The following is a 21,719-nucleotide window of genomic DNA, read 5'->3' on the forward strand; positions in this document are numbered from 1 at the left end:
GTTTCGGACATGTACCTTAAACGCATATTGTTCAATCAATAGGCGTTATCAACATTTTGCCTAATCATCAAATGGTATGCGTAGAAATTCTGTGAGCAGAACATATGAAGGCATATCCTTCAATGCAGTCTTGAATAACCGAGCAAAAACGTTGTGTTCGTACCCGCTATTCAAAACAAAAATGCGGGTGCAGAAGTACCCCCGGCTTGCATGAATCAACAACTTCAACTTCTGTAGAACAAAAATACCCCCGACCTGCATAAATTTTCAATGCCAATTTCCCCAGGCACATTAGTTTTGAAATCTCTGTTATGGAACACATTTCGGTGGGAACAAAAGCTCCCCCTACTTTCATGTATTTTCAATGCCCATTTCTCCAACGCTGCTTGGTTTTGAAGTTCGTGTTAGGGAACATATTTCAGTGAGAACAAAAGTCCCCATACTTTCATGTATTTGCAATGCCGATTTCCACAGGGCTGCTTGGTTCTTATGGTCGTGTTGGGGAAACCGTAAATCGGGCCAATCAAAACGAGGCAGTTAGGGCGTTTAGATAACGCTCAACATTTCACAGTTTTTCAATTGTTTATCTAATGAAAAATAACATTTTATTAATTGCGATAGATGCGTGAAAATATTCCCTATCAATTGATGCACACATCTCTCCAATCCAGTAAGAAATGTTCGAGTTATAAGCATTCGAAATCTTGCATTTTGACGTAGGATTACGTCTTTCGGGAACATATTGGGGTACAAATTGAAAATCGAAAATCGAGCACATCGTGAAAATTGTCCAATTTCAAACGCCTATTGCTCAGTCATTTCATGATGGAATAATGAGATTGTAGCGTCAATCGATTTCGGCACTCCATTACAATTTTTTATATTGATGAAAATAATAATGTCATGAAACTAACTATCAAACAATTAAAAAATCTCAACCCCTGTCCTAACGGAAATACCCAGTTCTGATTGGTCGAAATTGACGACACATGCGGCGGGTCCCTAACAGAGACATCAAAACCAAGCTGCCTGGGGGAAATCGGCATTGCAAATACATGAAAGTCGGGGGCATTTTTGTATTGCAAGTAAGGTGAGTGATGCGATTAATTCTAGCTAATAAAATTCAAATTTGGAACTCTAATGTTGGTTGCATCGTGAAATTTCATATCAATGACCGATCATGCATTGTGAAGAATTTAGCACAAGTGTAATTGTAAAATTGTATATGGTAACAGTTGTGTTAAAAATGACTTGATATGCTCATATGCTTCCCATATGCTCTACATATAGTGTTAGGTGTTGTTAGTCCAATTAAAATTCGCATTGGGTTGAATAAACACTCAGAAAGTATAAATTATAAAAGAAAATTACCCTATCCATTTCAAATATGTTTTCTCAATATTAAAGTACCATGTTTATATTGATGAGAAAAATTGATAATTGTTTTCGGTATTGGTAATTATCTTATATTACATTGGTGAGTTTTTTTTTCTTTATTTCGTCCATACATAACACAGGAGGCATCTCATCTAGAATCACAGAGGGCGGTTTTCATCAAACCTCGTTCCACTTCGGTATCTTTTATCTGATTCGCATCATACAACGACTGTTTACCATCTGTCATCATCATTCGGTAAACACTGGTGGAGTGAACAAATAATACCCAACAACCGAACAAAACGGCTCTTTTCAGGGACATCAAATCATTATCAAAAAGTTTAACGATGTAATTCTTCAAACATATCCAAAATCAACAGATAGCCTAACGGAATCCTACGTCAGCTATGCGGTCGTGTCTCGGACACAACCCCCATTGTGACTTTTTTTTCCTGCATGTTCTGTGTTTAGGTTTTCATTTTACCCCTCGTATATTCCGGTTAGACGTAGTCCCACGTCAAAAGGTTATTAATAACATCATTACGGGAAACTTTCAACAGATTTAAGGAACTTAATCTTAATTGCAAAATTGGATTTAGCTCTTTAGCATCAATGCGTCCGAAGCATAGCAAATTGCTGAGTAGTTCAGGAAATCATAACGTTTGTGTTTGTACATTCCATGAAAATGTAAATCTTATGCTTCATAGTCTCAAAAAATATTTCTTTAATATTGAATGCAAAGAATATATGGACAAAATACTATGTAACATATCAAATGAATCAAAATACTGTTACCTTCGTGAATGTAAAAATACCCAACAATGGACGAGTTTGGAAACTGGTTTCTAGATGAGCTTCAGGAACGCAATTTAATTGAAATCACTTATGCACAATGGATTTCTACTGATCGATGCGACATAGAAACTCGTGTAAAACCGGTGGAAGAATTTGTATCGTATTTTTGCGAAAAAATAGAAAAAATACTTACTCATGACTACATTAAAACACAACAGTCCACATTTCTTAACAATATAAAAGCTAATTTGCAAGAAAATGAGGTTGTTGTGATTTGCGATTTTTCCGAAAATTATTCATTTGTGCTTCAAGATGAAGTTCAAAGTCATCACTGGAACAATGATCAAGCAACAATCCATCCATTCGTTGTTTATTATAGAGATGAAAAAGGTTCTCTGGAAAATTTAAGCTTTGTAGTTAAGTTTTAAGTCATGACACAATAGCTGTGCAAGTATTTATTTCTAAATTGGTAACATTTTTGAAACAACAAATGCAGGTAAAAAGAATAAAATTCATGTCGGATGAAGCTGCATTCCAGTATAAAAATAGGAAAAATTTTGGGAGTTTATGTCAGTTTAAATCGAAATACGACATTGACGCTGAATGACATTTTTTTGCAACATCACACGGCAAAGGACCTTGTGATGCAATTGGTGGTACATTAAAACGGATGGCAACAAGAGCTAGTTTGGCTAGGCAGCATGAACATCCGATTACGAGTGCAAAAACGTTATTTGATTGGGCTAGCAAGCGAAATGAAGACTATCTTACAAAATTGTCATTTTCATATAAATATGTCACAGAACAATATGATCAGGGTGTGGAAGAGTTGAGTAGCATGTACGACCAAACAAATTCCAGGTACCCAAAAGTATCATTCTTTTGTACCTGTATCCGAGAATGAAGTAGCAGCAAAGTTGTACTCTAACGGCAATGCAGCAAGTTATCATAATGTGTATAGAAATTCAAGAAAATAATGAAAAAATTAAATTATATACAACAATCATAAACTCCGATAAATATAGGAATTATTTGACCAAATTGTAGAGAATTATATTTTTTCCTTTTACAAATGTTGTGTTCTGTTGGCGCAACATGTATAACATGCTAAAAGTTTGTATTAAGATAAAAAAAACATTTTTTAATATCGCTAGGTTTTATATTAACCCACATGTGTTCAAATGATTTTGAACGTAACTCCTAAACAAATATTTTTACCATGATGATGTATTTGGAAAAGTTGTTGGAAATTATAAGCAAATTCATAAAATTTCATGAAGATGACGGTATAACACGTGAAACATATTAAAAGGAATTTTTTACTATAAAAAAGATAATAAATTAGAAATATGTTTCAAAATATCTCGAGAATGGCTGCATTTAGAGGGAGATTTATAATGAGCTTTTTTGTTTCAAATCACATCAGGAATTATAATTTGCGGCTAAAAATGATTGTTAACATACAAAAATTCGAAGTTTAGAAAATTCATAAAAATTCGATGTTCAACAAAGTTCGTCAAAAATAGTTTTACCATCTTGGATCCATTTTTTAAATTTTCTACATGACTTCTATTTTATATGAAAAAATTTAAAAAGAATTAAAAATATGTATTTTGGATATTGCAAATTAAAGTTTTTTTTTGTAAATAAAAAAAAGATTACTAATTTTTTTCTCAGTGTATATTTTTTCATGTTTAGACATCAATACTCTATAACTCTTTCTAAGACACTATTTCGGTACGACTCATAGTTTTTGAGATAAAAAATATCAAAGATTTCTCCTACTAAAATCGATACGTCCTTTTCAAAAGTTACGCTTGAGTAAAAAAAATCTCAATTGCTGTGGAAACTCATATTTCCTTCAACCCAAACGGAATACAAACTTTCATTCGAATCAAAAATAATCATGTTTTGTCATTTGTCGATTTCATTTGGAATTGCTCAATATGATCGCTCATCACCTGAGAGATTCTGGATAAATTTATTTGTTTACATGTAAGAAACGTGTTTTCTGACTTTAAGGGGATGAATCAAAAATTTAATTTTTCTTTTATAATCAAAAAACAGAAACAAAATACATGAAAAACGAAGAAGAGAGAAACATTTTGACTCAATTATATACCGCATTCGATTATATACAGTGAAAAGAAATCAGAGACTGTATATAATCGAGTCCGTCCTTTGTATATGAACGAGTAAAGTAAATGGAATGATAGTTTCTATCAATGTTTTGTTTAGATTCAATGAAAAGTTTCATTTTTCTCAGAGGCGACAACGTTGATATACATCGGCACACTCTTCAGCAAGCTCGGCTCAACTGGTTACAAGCGAATTCCTATTGGTAAGCCTATTAGCTTCAAGTAGGGGGATGTGCTTAAAACTATTAATAGTGCCTTGAAAATAGTAATAAATTATATTTACAGTTAACATTCAACGAGGATTAACGATAATATGTATCCAGTTTATATTATTCCAAAACTAAAATCATGAATGAAATCAATCTTAATTGTAACTCGTAAAATTAAACTAAATAAAAATTCTTTGCTTGAACTTTACACTACTGAAATGTTTGCTTTATAGTTTTGGTGACGAAAACAAAAAAAAATCTTTTGCGACAAATGTGTTTAACAAGTTTAAAAAGTGGCGATTTTTTGACGTAGAACTACGTCTTTCATTAAGGGTGCCAAATCAGAAAACAGGTAACGTTTTTATGAAATAAAGTTAATATTTATAACTATTTTTGCCGCGAACGGATTTTGGCGATTTTGGCATACTAAACGAATCGGAAATTCCGTAAGATTAGTTTAATATGCTATATATTAGAATCCCCTGGTTTGTAAATGGTTAAAATTCATGAAAACTTTAAGCGTTTCCATTTTCCCATACATTTGTTCTGTCCATTTGTGTGCTTTCCCGAACAGAACTGTCAATAACGAGCAACTTATCGATGACCAACGGAGGGGAAATCGTAGAATTTAAAGTCTCCGTGAACAAAGGAAAAGAAGAAGATTGAAGGGGAATACTTGCCTAGAGTATAAACAGTGGATCTCACTGAGGCAAACTTTCATTCGGCATCGGACTGTTGTGCAATTCAGTTCACTTTGCTTTCGCTGCGCTTCGATCTAAGATTGGACCCCACCAGAATCCAACTTGGATATCGTCGTTTGGTTTTTCTGTTCGTTTTTCGCGTTATTCGGATCGTGTGTTTTTCTTTCCGTGTCATAAATTGGACGCTTCGCGTAGTGTGTGATGATCAAGAAGAAGAGGAAGGCAGGCTCAAGCCCTGCAAAAAACGAACGCATTGCCAGGGGCAATAAAATTTCGAGGCAAGCGTCATCTAATGATGCACGAGATGTTGGTGCAGTGAAAAGCGCTCGCACTGAAACGAGCCTTCGCGAGTGTGACACCGCATCGAACAACAGCAAAGTAGGCGATTTCGGCGCGTCGGTCGAAAATGTAAACGCCGTTACACAGGCAGCAACCAAAATCAAGGTCCCCCCGCTGGTGGTGAAGGCGGTCGCTCTTGACAAACTCATCAGCGAATTCGCATCGATGGGTGTTACAGTTGGTGCCTTTGAGAATGCATCAATGTATTAAACTGACGTTATAGCGAAGCAGAAGTTAAGGTGCGCCAAAGCATTATAGAATAATATCCGAAGGTATAAACAAGCGACTTATATAAAATAACAGCGTAGTTCTACGTCAACAATACGGTCGTATCTTGGACACAACCTCCTATATTTTTTTCATTTTGATCCACAAACGCTGTCAATCCTCATTGTTAATGTTCAAAAAAAAAAACATTCCCGGGAAAGTTTTTTATTGAATATACATTATATACAAAAATGTGTAGTTGGTGCAATTATCTACGCGAAGCATGTCTTATTGTTTAGCAATAAATGAAAAATCCGTAAAAAACGTCTACACGACAAAACAAATCTGGCCTCTCGGCGTCGAGTCAAAAGTTAAGAACCCGAAGCAGAAGAGAAAGGAAAATAAAACAATCATGTTTCGAGACACTGTTGGAATTTACCACCCCCTCCTCCTATTCCCCGGCAGGCAAATTGGTGTGACACGGATCAAAAATCATCTCACTTACGTTCCCCCTCCCCCCACACCACCCGGGTACGTGATACTGCACGAATATCTTGCGCATCGAGCGGCTTTGAGCACATGTATTGAAAGATAAAACGTACATCAAATGTGTGTGTGTGGGTGCGTGTTTGTGCACGTTTATGCGGCAAAACTGAACTTTGATGATATGACACTTTGCAGTTAGAAAAAAAAACACACAACAACAACAACAACAAAAACCCAAGCACACACATTTTCTTAAACAGTACCGGGGAATATACCAAAGGTTGGGAGAAGAAATTTTATTTTATATTACCGGAAGTGCCCCCGGGGGTTTATGTTTCATCTTCTCGAGGTACTCGTCCACCAACCCTCTTGGAGCAACTTCAAGCTTTCACTTTTGTGAGAGCACAGCTTCATCCTGTTCGCATCCTGCACGTCTGCCGACCCTCTGATAAGAGCACGACAGATATGAGACACTTTGATACGAAGCAGTGATAGGGTATATATATTTTTTTTATTTCAAACTCAGACATTGTCATGCCCAGAGAGAACAAAAAAAAAACTTCAACAACAACGAAAAAGAAGGAAACATGGATAAAAAATGATTCAAAGATGGAGCGGTATCATTCGAGAAGGCAAATTATTCCACGCAGACTTTGGGAAATGAAATTTTTATTGTGCGTGAAAAATTCAAATGGATTCTATTTTCTCGTTTGTTTGTCGCTCGTTCGTCGCCGGTCCGTGTTCACACCCACGCCCATCCCCATAGCCCCTGGTTTCGTACCCCGAGAACAGCTGGCGAGGTGATTGAAGCAGCAAAGAAGGCGGCTCCATGTTTCGGCAGCCATCCGAGTGTCATTGCGAGACGTGTGATTTTCACATGAAGGGGGTTCGCAATGAATTTATTGGGCAGCATCAATTTTCAAAACAGCTTCAAAACAAACATTTCCCATGAATGCGGGATGGGAGATATATATGTCTTTATTTCATGCAAGGTTGTAGAATTTTTTTTGTGCAACTTTAAGATCTTTCGAGTTGATTCGAATTGTTCAGATCTTCATTCCGACCTTGAAGTTTGAACAACCTTGAATTTGATACACTTAGGTCAATTCCGGAGATATTTTAAGGACAGAACGTATGTTACACTAAGGCCGCTCTTGTAACTGTAATTTATTTATAAACCAAGTCACCGTTGAACGTAAACCTTCACAAGCTCCGAATCAAAATCCGCCGCTAGCGTCAGCTTATTTATTTAAAACTTCGCTTCCAAGCCGAACGCTATTCTCTTCCCAGGCAAGTCACTCCTCAAAACATCCCCCTGAGAGCAAAAAGCATTACTGTGATAGTCCTCGCTGAGGGGGCAGTGGGAGGGAAGAAGAATTTTGTCTTGTCCAAACCCGTAGCGCAGCCTAACATTTCTTCCCCGACTCATAAATATCTTCTGTCGAACAACTGATAGGACACACCGAAAGCTGATTTATGCCCCGATCATCATCATTTTTCCTCTCACACCCCCCGATGTCCCGGCGGGGCGGATAACGAACAATCGAACCGTGTCCTGCGATCGGGAACAGTACATTTTTGTTTAAATACCATCGAAAGGTAATATGTTAAAGTTGTCGGCATTATTTATGGCTACGACGCTTCCCACATCCGGCAAAGGTGGATATTCTTGTGGAACAGCTTCCCCTCTCAGCACAACTAGATTGAATGTTATTTAGCTTTCAGTTCGATTGCCAATGTGGGGTATAGAAAAAACACACACGGTAATGGCCCTCTGGTCACCACTGGAAGCACTAGAATACTCGAACACCCGAAATGAATATGTACGAAAATCAAGGTGAACGGAAGCTTTATTCAGGTCCGGAGTGGGTGATTCTCCGTCTCACTCTCTCGCCTCTGTCTGGCCATAAATGAAATCGTTTTCAGATATATGAGACTATTATTCATTTTTATGAGAGTTTTTTGTACCTCTCGTTCTGTTCAACATCCCCTTCGACGCGATGGCTTTCCGCCTATTGCCTGCGACGCCGAACGGACAATTCTTCATTTCGACTGGAATCTACGGTTATGCATGAACCAGCACATTCGAATCGCCCCATCCCGTCCCGCTGCTAGTTCTGTGGCTCGCGGACATTTTCAGGCGGCAAATTGGTCCGGAACGCAGATCAGACTGCTGGGGTCAGCGATTTTGACGCTAGGGAACTTATGAAAACTGTATGATAATGAATTATGATCAGCTCATGTTGTATAACGTTTGGTTTTTTTTGTTCGAGGTTCGAAGATAAATTAAAATGGATGTTTTTGTATGTTGGGTGAACTACACATACATGAGGTACCATCTCCAATAATTTATCAGCATCGTATCGACATCTACAAAAGTCAATTTATCGAATGTAAAAACTGTAAGTACAACAGGTATTGATGGTATCAAATAAAATCAACTGTCAATTGCACATTCCACACACTTCTCAATTTCACATAAGTGCAATCTTCAAAGGGAAATCCCACACAAATCAAATATTCAACAAAACGTAATGAATGCTTGTGTGCAAATTGACATTCTGAATTACACCCAACAAGTCAGCGCAAGTACTCTCCACTCGTGAAGAGTTCGTCGCACGTTCCATGGACTGTAGGTGCCCTTCCATTCGGATGGGTTACATGTTTCATGTTGCTTCAAGCAACAGTATCGACCAAAGGGGATATAGCTCCGCCATCCTTTTGGTTCACGGCTTCGTTGGACCGTCGTCATCATGATCAGCAGTGAAACGTGAAACGCGCACTTTTCATTCGTCCCGTGTCTGGTTCAGAAGGTTCATTAAATAGAGAAGCTCACTCAATAAAACGCTACGCCATTGCTGTTGTTGCTGATCTGGGCAAATGGCAGCGAAGAGTCGTTTGTTTTGATGGCGCGATATTAAACAAGCCATAGAATTGTCAAGACGGTCCCGGCGAAGGAGATCAGCCGACGTCAGGTTGAAAAAAAAAATCTTGTGCTGTTCTCGCTCACTCAGTTTGATGATGGAGGAATACCGAAACAAATTTAAAACGAGCTCCCGTTTTAATATGTTCGTATCTTTTTTTTAATAGTCATCAGAAAAAAATCGGGATGTTCAAAAACGCTGAAAAGGTAGTAACTCAATGAATAGTTTCACCCATGCTATGATTCATACACACAATTTTCGATTTTATAACACAATTATATGTTTTGGAGAATATATTCATGCTTCAATCCTTTCAGACTCACTTAGACACTTATATTAAACGTAAAGCTAAATGTTACCTACGAATCAAAAATAAATCGTATAGCTGTCAATTTTAGGCCTTAATCATATTTTATAGATGTGGACACTTTAATTTCGCTCGACGAAATGTAGCCGCGTGTACGTTCTGAAACACAGATAATGAACTATATGTTTTTCTAACACGATGATTTTTTTTATCTGAATAAGGATAGCGGCGGTCAGAATCCAGCAATGTCTGCAGTCTGAATTGACTAGTCTTCTCATCTTTCAATATTCGATCAATATATTATTTATTTATTGTTTTATATTATATCGTAACGTAGTGACATTCAAACGAGTATTGGTTGTAATACACACAGAGCAAACTGTTCTACAATTACATTAGTTTGAATTCAATCAATCATAGACGAACACAATATTCAATGGACATATTCTAAAACTTTCATGGAAAAAAAAATTTAAAAACAAATGGATTACGTTTGCTGTCAAAACTCAGTGAAAGTGAAAAAACGTTTCGAGCAGGTCTTGATATTTGATTTGATATTTCAATATACAGGCAAACCTGTTTTTGTGCGATCATTTTTTGTAGAATTCCTCATTTGTGCGCTTTCATCATTAAATCGGAACAATCATTCAGACCAATCGCTCATATAATAAAATCGCACAAAAAACTCGCATAAACGAGGAATCACACGAAAACGGACAGCATAGAAATAGATTTGCCCGTATCGTCAAGAAGTAACTCCATTTATTGTGTGCATAAATATTTACAACGAATTTTTTTTTCTTGCCAATTCTCGACATTTCCATGATATTAATGTCTTTGAGTTTTCAATATGAAAACTTCATTCAAATTGAAAAATAACTAAAATTATTTAAAAATTCAAAGAATTACAATTTAGTCGTTCTTCGCAATATGTAATGTTTTGAACTTTTTCATATGAATAGGGACCGCAAAAATAAAAAATAAAAATAGAATGATCTGAGCCTAGGGGCACAGACGGAAGTTTGACGTAGCACTGTGATTGCTCAGAACAGTTGTGTTTTTAGATGTAATTCTTTTCATTGTTCAGAAATCTGTCAGTTTAACTCTTTTGAGACCCCAAATAGTAGCCCTGAAAAGGGCCGTTCGTTATATGTAATCAATGCTCTAGAATCCTATTGGAGCTTGGAGGAGGAATTAATTTCTCTCTTCCCGCATGTCCTTGTGATTAAATGAAGTATCCGATTTATCATCCTTTGATAAAACATAGAAAAGATTTTCTGAAACTTAGGATACGTGAGGTGAAACTGCCTTGAGAATATCAGCGAAGGAGCAACTAGAACGATCGTTAAGTGACTGCTCGAGTTTAAGGTAGTAGTCCGGTGTGACAACCGAAACTTCGAGGTTTTTTCATAATTTTTTTTTTAATAAGAAAATAAAATGCGATCGTTTTAAAAATTGTACATGTTTTTAATAGTGCTTTAGAATATAGGAAAAAAAAGTTTTCATTTTATTTTACATAAATTTGTTTTTAATATTTGACGTCAGAGTGAAGTCCTTAGAAAGAAGATGAGCTGGTTCGGGGAAGCACGCAGTCTTCCGAAGTCATCTGAAATAAAAAATTCAAAAAGATTATTATTCTGCTCACTTCTGAACTAACTTATAATATACATAAAACAAAAAAAAAACTAAAACAAAATGGCGGACTCGTGGAAAATGTTCTCAAACTCCTTTTTTTTGATAAATTGTTTAAATAATTATTTTTATTATTAAAAAAAATAGATGTTTTAAAGGTTACGTATGTAAATATGTGTGTCTAGAATAACGGGTGAATTTTTTTTAGCCAAATCGGTTGAATAGTTTTGAGTCAGTGCTTCCCCGGAATTTCGTAAAAATGGTTTTGTGAAAAACGCGTTTGAAGTTTTGTCACACGCTTCCATACACACTACAGTGCGCTTTCTTATATTAGCTATAACTTTAAACATATTTAAAGTTTTGGTCTGAAATTGTTTGAGTATATTTTTAAAATGTTTTTCTTCCGAAAAATGTAGAAAAAATCGATTTTTGGGTTACTACCTTAATTGAACGTGATTTGTATTTCGGACAGCCTTAACCTTCCTATACTCGCGCATAAGTCTGACAGACCGAGAATCAATGTGGTGGTTTAATCAAATGACTTATAGAACTGAATGAAGTTAAATAAACATATTTTCTGGAGTTTTTTCATTCAATTTTTTTTTTTTTAAATAAATACCAACAACGCCTAAAAATACACAATAGCAATATTACAGAGACACGCGCAGTCTGTGAGTTTACGAGTAATAATTTTTCGCAAGAGTAACGGGTGTTAAATAAAAAATGAGATTTTTTTCAATACCTTTCAGTAACTAAAATAAAGAGCGTAAAATTTTCTTTCTCCAAGAAAACTGCTCTTTGGGCTCCCTAGAAACAGTAGGCGTGTTTGGTTTTGCTAGTTTGAATTTAGTCAAAGCAAATATGGCGTCGAAACAGCACGTGCTCCGCGAACGCATTGTACGGTTCTACGAAACGCATTCCCAGTAAGGAAAAAAGTTCACGGTGGCACATTTTAAGGAAGAAAATGTACCTGTCAGTACGGTATATCGTATCCTGGGTTCCCTGAACGTAGAGCGGAAGGTCGGAAGTGGTCGTCCGGTGACGATAATGACGAAGCAGAGGAAGACATCGTTAAAGAAGCTGTTTGACAACAAGGACGCAACCAGCCTGCGTGACGCCGGTCGGAAATATGGCTGCTCCCACGTATTGATCCATCGGACCCTCAAGATGGAAGGAATCGTCTGCAGGAAGAAGACGAGGTCGCCGGAGTACACGGAGGAGCAGATTGAGACGGTTGAATCACAGTGTCGGTGGATGACCAAAAAATACCGCGGGATGTCTTTCGTTCTGGACGACGAAAGCTATTTTACATATAATACAAGTTCAAGCACAAGTTTGAAAAAAAGGTCAAAGGCTTGGTTTAAGCCGAGCGGTCTGGCAATCAACCAACAAATCTATCGAGAAGAGTGCCTCGATAAAATCCTGCTGCCGTTCCTGAACGAGCATCACGTGGATGGGAAGTACGTCTTCTGGCCGGACAAGGCGTCTTCCCATTACGCCAAGAAGACGCTGGCGTATCTTGAGGAGAAAAAGATACCGTTCGTGCCGAAAAATCGTAACCCAACAAACTTGCCTCAGTGCCGCCCAATAGAGGATTTCTTTGGCTCACTCAGTGCTCTAGTGTATAAAAACAATTGGAGGGCCAAGGACACGAAGCAACTGACTACACGAATCCGGAATTGTATCCGGAAAATGGACGTGCCGTACAACGTTCTTGTGAGAGCATCGCGACAAAGTTAGGTCGAACAGCAGACCACGGCCCTTACACAAACATTCACTGACATTTCTTTGAAGAAAATACATTATGTTATTAATAAAAAATATTGAAATCGATGAAAAAACAATTTTTTTTATATGTGATTGAAAAAATTATCATTTTTTATTCAACACCCGTTATAGGAGAGTTAAATATGAGACGAACACACCTCCACAAAGAATACATTTATCAGCAGTCTTGTTGCAAGTGATTTCATCATGGTCGTCTCCACATTTGGAACAGTTTATTCTATTGCAATTGAAGGTTTCTGTGTAACCTTACTGTTTCCGACTAGAGCAAGTCATTATTTTAAAATATATGACCGAACTGGGATATGAAGCTTATCAATGAGCTTGGAAACGATGTGCCTCTCAAAACAGCCATACCATACCATACCAGAAGCACTATATCCATACCAAACCGATATAGTGCTTCTCAGATTTCGTAAAAAGTGGTAGTTTTGTTCCTTATCGCAAAATCTTAGACCCGTATTTTTTATTTTTTCATTAGGATACTCATTTCCCTTTTAGGGTGGTCCGAGTTTTTTTTTTCCAAAAATGACTTTTCTTTTAAATTCACAGTTTTTGAACTACTGTACCGATTGAAATGATTGACATATCAAATTGAATCGAAGGAGCTAGTCTTCACATCTCACATCTGTGGTTTTTTGGATATGTTTCTTGAAAAATTCTCAGCTTTCCAGAAAAAAATATTAAAAAATATGGCGTCGTTGGTCATGAAACCATTAAAACTATAAAAGACAGATACAATCAATAGTTATAAAAAATAAAACTAATTCTTTCCGCAAGACTACCTCATTGACTTCATTTTAATATATCAATCATCTGAATCGGTTCAATAGTTTAAAAGCTATGAATTTTTGGAAAATGTTATTTTTGGAAAAATGGAAAAATGGATTTTTGAACCACCCTTAAATGTTAATGGACACCCTAAAGAAAACATTCGAGGGGTTGTATCCGTGACACGACCGTTTAGGACATAGGACTACGCAATCTTTTTTGGAATTTGTTGGTTTATCATTTCAGATATTATTTCCTAATACGTAGAAATTTCATAAATAACTCTTTAGTACCAAGATCCGGGAACCCTGAGAAGGTTTAATGGCTTGCGTGGTTTTGTAGAATCATTTCAAAAAGCAACGATTCTTTCTTGCCTTTGCGAGAACAATACACTAATTGGTCATATGTCGCTATTTGTTTCTTTCAATCAATGCACGCATTGCACTGAGTATTTAACGAGAGGCATCTTCCGTGCATCGCCATTCAACAAGCTTCAAACACGCGTCTAACAGTGCCAGATGCACTTCAAGTGCAATATTCGCTAGTGAACAGAATAAGCGACCTTCGTTGTTTCGGGCACAGAAAAATTCTGAGAACTTTCCTCAGAGGAGATGCAATATTTATACTCTAGCGACAGCTTACTTACTATGCAAGGGTGGAGTTTACTTCGCAAATATTGTATTTTCGCTATCCCTCTCATTGTTTCTATTCTAGCGACTGCATATGTTGCCCATTATTGATAGCTCTGTTCGGGAAAGCACCCAAATGGATAGAACAAATGTATGGGGAAATGGGAATGCTTACAATTTTCATCAATTTAAACCATATACAGTTTATGGGATTGTAATGAATAGCATATCAAACAAATCTTAGAAAATTTCCGATTCAATTGGTATGCAAATCGTTAAAATCCGTTCGCAGCAAATATAGTTATTAACGTTAACTTTATTTCATAAAAACGTGACCTGTTTTCTGATTTTGCACCCTTAATGTAAGACGTATTCCTACGTCAAAAATAAAAAAAAAAATACGGGACTAATATTCTGTGATAAGGAACAAAACTATCACTTTTTACGAAAGTATGAGAGCCACTATAACGGTTTGGCATGCATGCATTGACTGAAAAGATGCTCTTAAAGAGCCAGAACTGAATCGTTTGCTTGAGAAACTCCATAAGTACATTTGACGCTGTGAAATTCCACGCCATAGCCCGGAATCAACCAACAAAACGTGTCGTCAGTCATTGAGAAGCACGTCTTACCTTATCGTCGTCGAGTGTGTAAGAGGCGGAGTGATGGCGGCACGCTCTGTGCTCGACGAAACGGGTTGTCGCTGACGCAGTCGACTACAGCTTGTCGATTGAAAGCAATGTTACATATGCTTTGACCATTAAGTTGCAGTAACACTATTTGTGCAGTAAGCGCATACCACACAGACGCACTTACAAGAAAACAAAACATAAGTTTTAGTGCCTCAGAAATCGCGGAAAAATTAAGTTAGGACAAAAAACAAGGTAATTTTCGTAATCTACGTTTTATTTTCTATTTTTCTACATAATCGCCGTAACGTTCGAGGCATTTTTCATAGCGTGGCAAGAGTTTTTCTATTCCGAGCACGAAGTGCGTAGCGTCCAACTTTTTGAAGTACGATGTATTTGCGTCACGCGTTTCTTCAGTGTTATCGAATCGTTGACCGCCGAACGCTTGTTTCATCACCGTACTATTGTGAAGTTTTGAACCGTTTAAGAACCGCGATTAAAAACAAAAGGCCAGGTTTATTGACGAAAGAAGCGTTCCTTATCCACGATAATGCACGGCCCCATTCTGCTCGCGTAACTCAAGAGCAATTGAAAGTGCCACGCTATGAAAAATGCCTCGAATGTTACGGCGATTAAGTAGAAAAATAGAAAATAAAACGTAGATTATTTAAATCACCTTGTTTTTTGTCCTAACTTTATTATTCCGCGATTTCTGAGGCACTGAAACTTATTTTTTGAACGACCTTCGTATTATTTGTTTGACTCCTAAAGGCGGCATTCCATCTATTCAACATGCTACATGCTGCAAGTCAATGGTAAACAACAATGGATATGATACTTGAGCAATTTTTTATTTTGTTTCCACATCAACCACTACACAGTAGTATGCGAACGCGAACTGCTCCACTGTATCTGTTTCGATGTTATTGTTTTTATGATCAAATATTCTGCTGTTCCATTACTGTGATGAGTGATGATAATCGTCAATAAATGACGTAGTTGCTCCAACATTTTCGTACATGTCGTGCTACACACGTCGCACCGATCCTCAGGCCATTGGATAAGGCCAACATTGCTCGGCAAAACCAATTATGTCGTGAAAAGATACACTCTAATAAGCAAGCACCATTGACTTGTAGCATGTAGCATATTGAATAGATGGAATGCCGCCTTAACACATAAGCAGTGTTGTCACATTTTAATCTGTACCAGAGGGGTGAAAAATCTTTCTCATCTGTACTTTTTCGTCCAAAAATATGTACCAAAACTCTGTACCATCGAAAATATTCGTTGTAGCAATTTAGCATGATAAAATACTCATTTATTTGATATAAATATTACACTTATATTAGCAAGCCCTTCGTGTGTTTTATAATGCTTGTACATAGTTTGTTTTTAATCTAGATTGTTACTATCGTGAAATAATTTGAAATAAAATCGCTCCAAGCGAAACTGCGGCGTAAAAGTCGTCATGTACCTTTATGTCGCTTTGTTCGAATGTACCTTTTGACGAAAATCTGTACCTTTCCAAATACATATGTACGTGTGGCAACACTGCACATGAGGAATACAAAAATACGTTATGGAGGGAGATTAAGGATATTTTAGAATACTTTTTGCGTTACGTAAAGCATGAGATGTACAGTAGAGTGTCAATGAAAATGGTCATCTCGAATTTAAAAAAGTTATCCCATAAAAAATGTTCACCACCTCGAAAAAACCCTATGCAATATATTAGCTCATTCGAACTTCATTTATTAGAGTCGCAGACGTTAAAATGTGAGTTTTTTTTAAAAACAAAAGATCACCGAAAATCGGGGTTTAAAAAAATTGATGCCAAATGTCTTAAAATTACATTACTCGTCGGGATTTACTGTACAGGCAAACCTTTTTTTTGTGCGGAGGATAGGGACCGCATAAAAAAAATCGTGCAAAACTTTACCAGTAGCTTTAAAAAATCGTATTCGGTACACGGGTTTTCAGGTAGAAGAAACAAACTTCTAAAATCAAAAAGTTTAAATGAAAATATTTTTTTTTCACATCAAATATGTTGCTTTATGTTATTGGGTAATAGATGTAATAGATGTCGACACTGTGTAGCAGCCATCACGAATTAACATTTCATGCTTCGTGCTTCATCGTTGTGAAGCGAAAATGATAATGGATCTTCAGGTGGAATGAAATTTCATTCAAGTTTTAGAGATTGAAAATTCTCTTGGGCCCTAACCTGATAGAGAGCAAATTTCCTCACAAACATAGATTTTAACACAAGATGGTGCACAGTATCCTAGACACCACGAATGATAGTGTCCCTGCCCTATTACAGAAATGATGGAGCGAGATCAGAAGAGCCGGACATGCATCATTATTGCACGTCATTTCAATTTTGTCAACTTAACACGATCAATTCTATTGTCATTCTGACGAAGTAATCTCATTATAATTTATCGTGTAGGGGACCCTTTACTGTATCTCGAATTTTTTTTGTCAAAAATGGACACTCTGGAACTTATTTTCTTATTTCGGAATACGAGACGAAAATTATGGTTTTGGGTGCCAATAAAAATAGTTATCTCGACTTTTCCTTCGGAACTTGCTGCGGTTTTTTTTCGAAAATCCCGATTTCTTTTACTCCTCCCTTGGGTAATTTTTCGATTTTCAAGAAACTCAAACTTTGACCGCTTTGCGCCACAGTCCAATTGAGCTGATATTTTGCATGGAGTGTTTTTTCGGGGTGGTGAACATTTTATATAGGGTAACTTTTTGAAATTTTAGGGTCTATTTTTTCCCATACATTCATTGGCACCCACACCCATATACATAAAAATTAATCACCAAATATGTTGCTAAGCGCAAAATTCGTTCAATTTTAAAAATTTTTTTTTTTTTTCCCATTCAGCGGTTCTTACGCCCCAACGGATATAGACCAGAGCACCCCTAAATGCACGCCATTATCCAGGCGTCGGTTGTTTTTTTTTTTGTTGGCTCTCTCCCCTTACTTCACCCCCGCAAGCAACGGTAAACTGACGAGGGTTGTTTTATTGCAACAACAGTTTTTGCACGCTTGCAAATAAAGATGAGAAGGTATTCACGATGGGGTGCTTTTGGCTCGGTTACGTTTCATTTGTTCTGGGGGCAGTAAAAATCGAAGTGCTAAATAATTAATTAGGGGGTAAATGAGGATGCGAAAATAACAAGATGGACTGTTTTATGTCTTGAGCTTGGTGTGGGGAGAAGGGAGGCGGATAGAGCTATCACCGGATTGATGAGTGGTTTTTAAGATGAAGCACGCATTAGGAATTCCTTAATGCCAATCATTGCGCAACGATTTCGCTACAATTTGCTACCGGAGAAGTGGATCTCGTTAAATCAACATTACGAGGAAATTGGTGGTGAGTTGGCGAAAGCATTTGTGTCGTAGTGTCGAGTCAAAAATTTCCCAAATTGGAAACTTGTCGATAGCTTTCTTTCCCCATCTAATTTATCATACCGTAGCACCCAATTAATCAAATAAATAAGGAGACAGGCGCATTTCCATTCAATTCTTGCGTATTGCTGTCCCACTTTCCTCGACAGAATGTCAAAATTGGTAACGACGACTGTGGCGGATTGGGAGAAAGAAATATGTTTGCGTTTTCCAGAAAATTTCCCAAAGAGCAAAGCTGCTCGGCTCCAGCGGGTTTTCGCGCGAGGAGACAAATGTTGACGATTATTAATCACAAGACAGCTGGGGGTGTGAGTATGTTTGAAGGTATCAAACACGGAAACTAGGGGAAGTGTTTTTGGTTTCGCTGTTTGTGACTTCGGCGACTTGACAGCCAAAAACTGGAAGAATTCTCCCCCCGTGTGGTGCGAGTAGTTTGCTCTGTTAGCATGTGACACTTTTCCGAGCTGCGGCTTTTCGATCATTATTATGTGCTGTCAAAATGGCGCGCGGTGTCTCGAGATGTGATTTTAACGGAAAAAGACACGAGATTCCAAGTGAATGTATTCGGTAGCATTGTGTGAAATTCGTGCCTTGTAAAGCTCACCCATGCAATGGATGACGAGGGAACCACAAAGCTCCATTTAATACGCGTCAACCGACCCCCGGAAAGGGCGTTGTGTACATGAAGCTCTTCAGGCGCTCGCACTCGCACAGTTGTATTGTTCCGTTTGTCGGGTTTTGATTTATATCCTGGCGGAGACAAATTTCAGTTATGCGGTAAATATATTCTTTTTTTTCCCGACGAGTTCCGTCTCCGGTTCGCCTAAACTCATTCATCTTCATGCTTTTGCAACTCCCGCTGAAACGGGTAAAGGTTTTAGTTTTCAGCGGTGAATTTTACGAGACAAAACGACACTGTTGTTGTGCTTCACTTCGCCTGGATAATGCCTTTGCGGCAATCGTAGGTAAGCACATGGGGACAAAATTTGAATATTTATCAGGATCAAGGCAAGCTCAAGCCGTCGGCGGTTGCCGAACGAGGTGGAAGGGGGTGTTGCGGTTTTCAAGACGGAGAAAATTGTGCCACACTAAGCCACAGGGATTTGTATCGCTGGCTCGTTCCAAATGGGATGTTGTGGAATCGTACAAGGCTTTAGAAATTCCAAACAATTTATTCATATCCATCAATCAATAATCGGGCCACCAGCGAAGCGTGAAACTCCCAATCAATCCTAACCACCACCTTCTCGGATCGTTGATTATCATTCGCCAGAGCCACGGCAATCAAGCGAAACTATCGGAGCGAAGATCACCTACTTCCCACCCGAAGGCTTCCCAACTGACACGTGAGATGAAGGCTTCGACAGCGTCACTGCCGATACGACAAATTCACGCCCACACCCACATTAATTCATTAAGAGCATTCGTCGTAACGCTATTAACGTAAGCTTAAATTTATGTGTTAATAATTTATCATCATAAATTTTAAACCGGTCCCCGCTCAAAACTTTCCCCATACATCACCAAACCAGTGCGTTTGCGTTGTCGAGCGGAAGTGGCGGTGAAACTAGTTCGAGTTGGAAATGGGAAGCCTGGATGAGATCCAGCTGATGTGCAGCAAAACAGTCAGTCCATCGAAAAAGGGGAGGAAGGGAAGAAGTACCAGGTAGTGACACTGCTGGTGAGCTGGAGAAAAAGCAACCCAAACAGTTTGCCTTCCTCCCTTTCGGTTACCAACGGAGGCACGTGGCTGGGAATCACTTGTTCCTGAGCAGGCAGTGAGAGTGGGAGGGGCGGAAAACAGACATTTGTACAAGTGGAAGATGAAAATTTACAATCCGCTTCTTATCTCACTCTCTTAACTCATTTCGTAATTTCATCTGATCTGAAGTTGGCACCGTTTGATGCTTCGGTGTGTAGGCGAGTCACCGGGTTTCCCCTCTCAGCTGGGGAAGGAAGCGAGGAATTGTGGGAATTTTATCTTCTCCGTTCTGAACACTGTGGAAAATGTGTTTCGTATTCCGGTTGCTTATTTCAGTCTATTTATGCCCGTTTTATCTGCGGGTTCTCATAAATTTCGATCTTGAATATCCCCGACTGAGGTCAAGCGCCAGGAAATGGCACGCGTGAATAATGCTATCGGTAATGTATGCAGTCATAAAACATAGGCAAAGGCGCTTTCTAAGTGGAATCAGATCAGACTACTCATATTCCTATTCCACTATCACTGTTATTGGTTAACAGCAATAACTGTTGAACAGTATTATGGGAATTGGAAGTACAGTGAAAGCTCTCTATAGCGACATCGTAAGGGACTGTCGTTATCGAGCAGGGGTGGCCAAACTTTTGGGCCGTCATTAGTAAATGAATGTAGTACTAGACAATAAAACAAATTGTTAACCCTCCTGTACTTGAGCGAAATCATAACTCGTATACCCGCGCACGGTGTCACAGACCGTACGTGTCTCTGTTATTTTGCTATTTTAGGCGTTTTTTGTATTTATTTAAGGCAAAAAAAAGATACCGTGATTCACCTCTAACTGGACAGACCGAGGCACCACTCAGTGTCGCATTAGTGGCGATTGTGACTTGTAATTGGACATATCGACGACCACAACACAATGTGAAAAACATGTTAAAACATGAGAATCATTGAAAATCATTGAAATTTGATCATTGAAAATAACCAATAACCAATGTATGAAAAATATATAATCTAAATATATAATACATTGGAAAATGGTTGAAAACACTTCTACAAATTCATCGTGAAACTTGCACGAAGGATGTTTACAAAAATGTCCAATTAGCTAGATGTCCAATTAAAGGCGAATCACTGCATAGTCAAATGAACAAACTTCAGAAAATAGTTTTTCTTCAACTTCATTCAGTTTCAACAGTCATTTTTTACAGCCACCTCAAGGTGAAGGTGGAAGGAAGCCATTGTAGTAGTATAGGTAAAACCACGTTTAAAAATGGGGTAATACTGTTTGTGATAAAAGAGCAATTTGTTTCGTTTGTGTTGATTATTGAACGTAAATAGATCAATTTATTTATTAGGCTGTGTGGCGCTTCACTGACTCTCAGAAACTGACACTGAGTCTTAGAATACATTTGAAAAAAAAAACAATTCAATACTAAAGTAAAATGTAAGGGGGTCTTCGTAGCCACTTGGTTATGCGTTCGCTTACCAAGCGATCGATCGTGAGTTTAAAACTCAGGGCCCTCAATTGACCATCTTTGTGTTGTTATAGAACAACTACGTCCACGCAACCATCATCAGCGATGGAAATCGATCCACGGTCGAAATAAGATCGATTCATCCATACAACTGCTCTGCTCTGCAAGACACATCGGGCTGCT

Source organism: Toxorhynchites rutilus, chromosome 2 (genome assembly GCF_029784135.1).
Source record: "Toxorhynchites rutilus septentrionalis strain SRP chromosome 2, ASM2978413v1, whole genome shotgun sequence".
In the NCBI taxonomy this organism is placed as follows: Eukaryota; Metazoa; Arthropoda; class Insecta; order Diptera; family Culicidae; genus Toxorhynchites; species Toxorhynchites rutilus.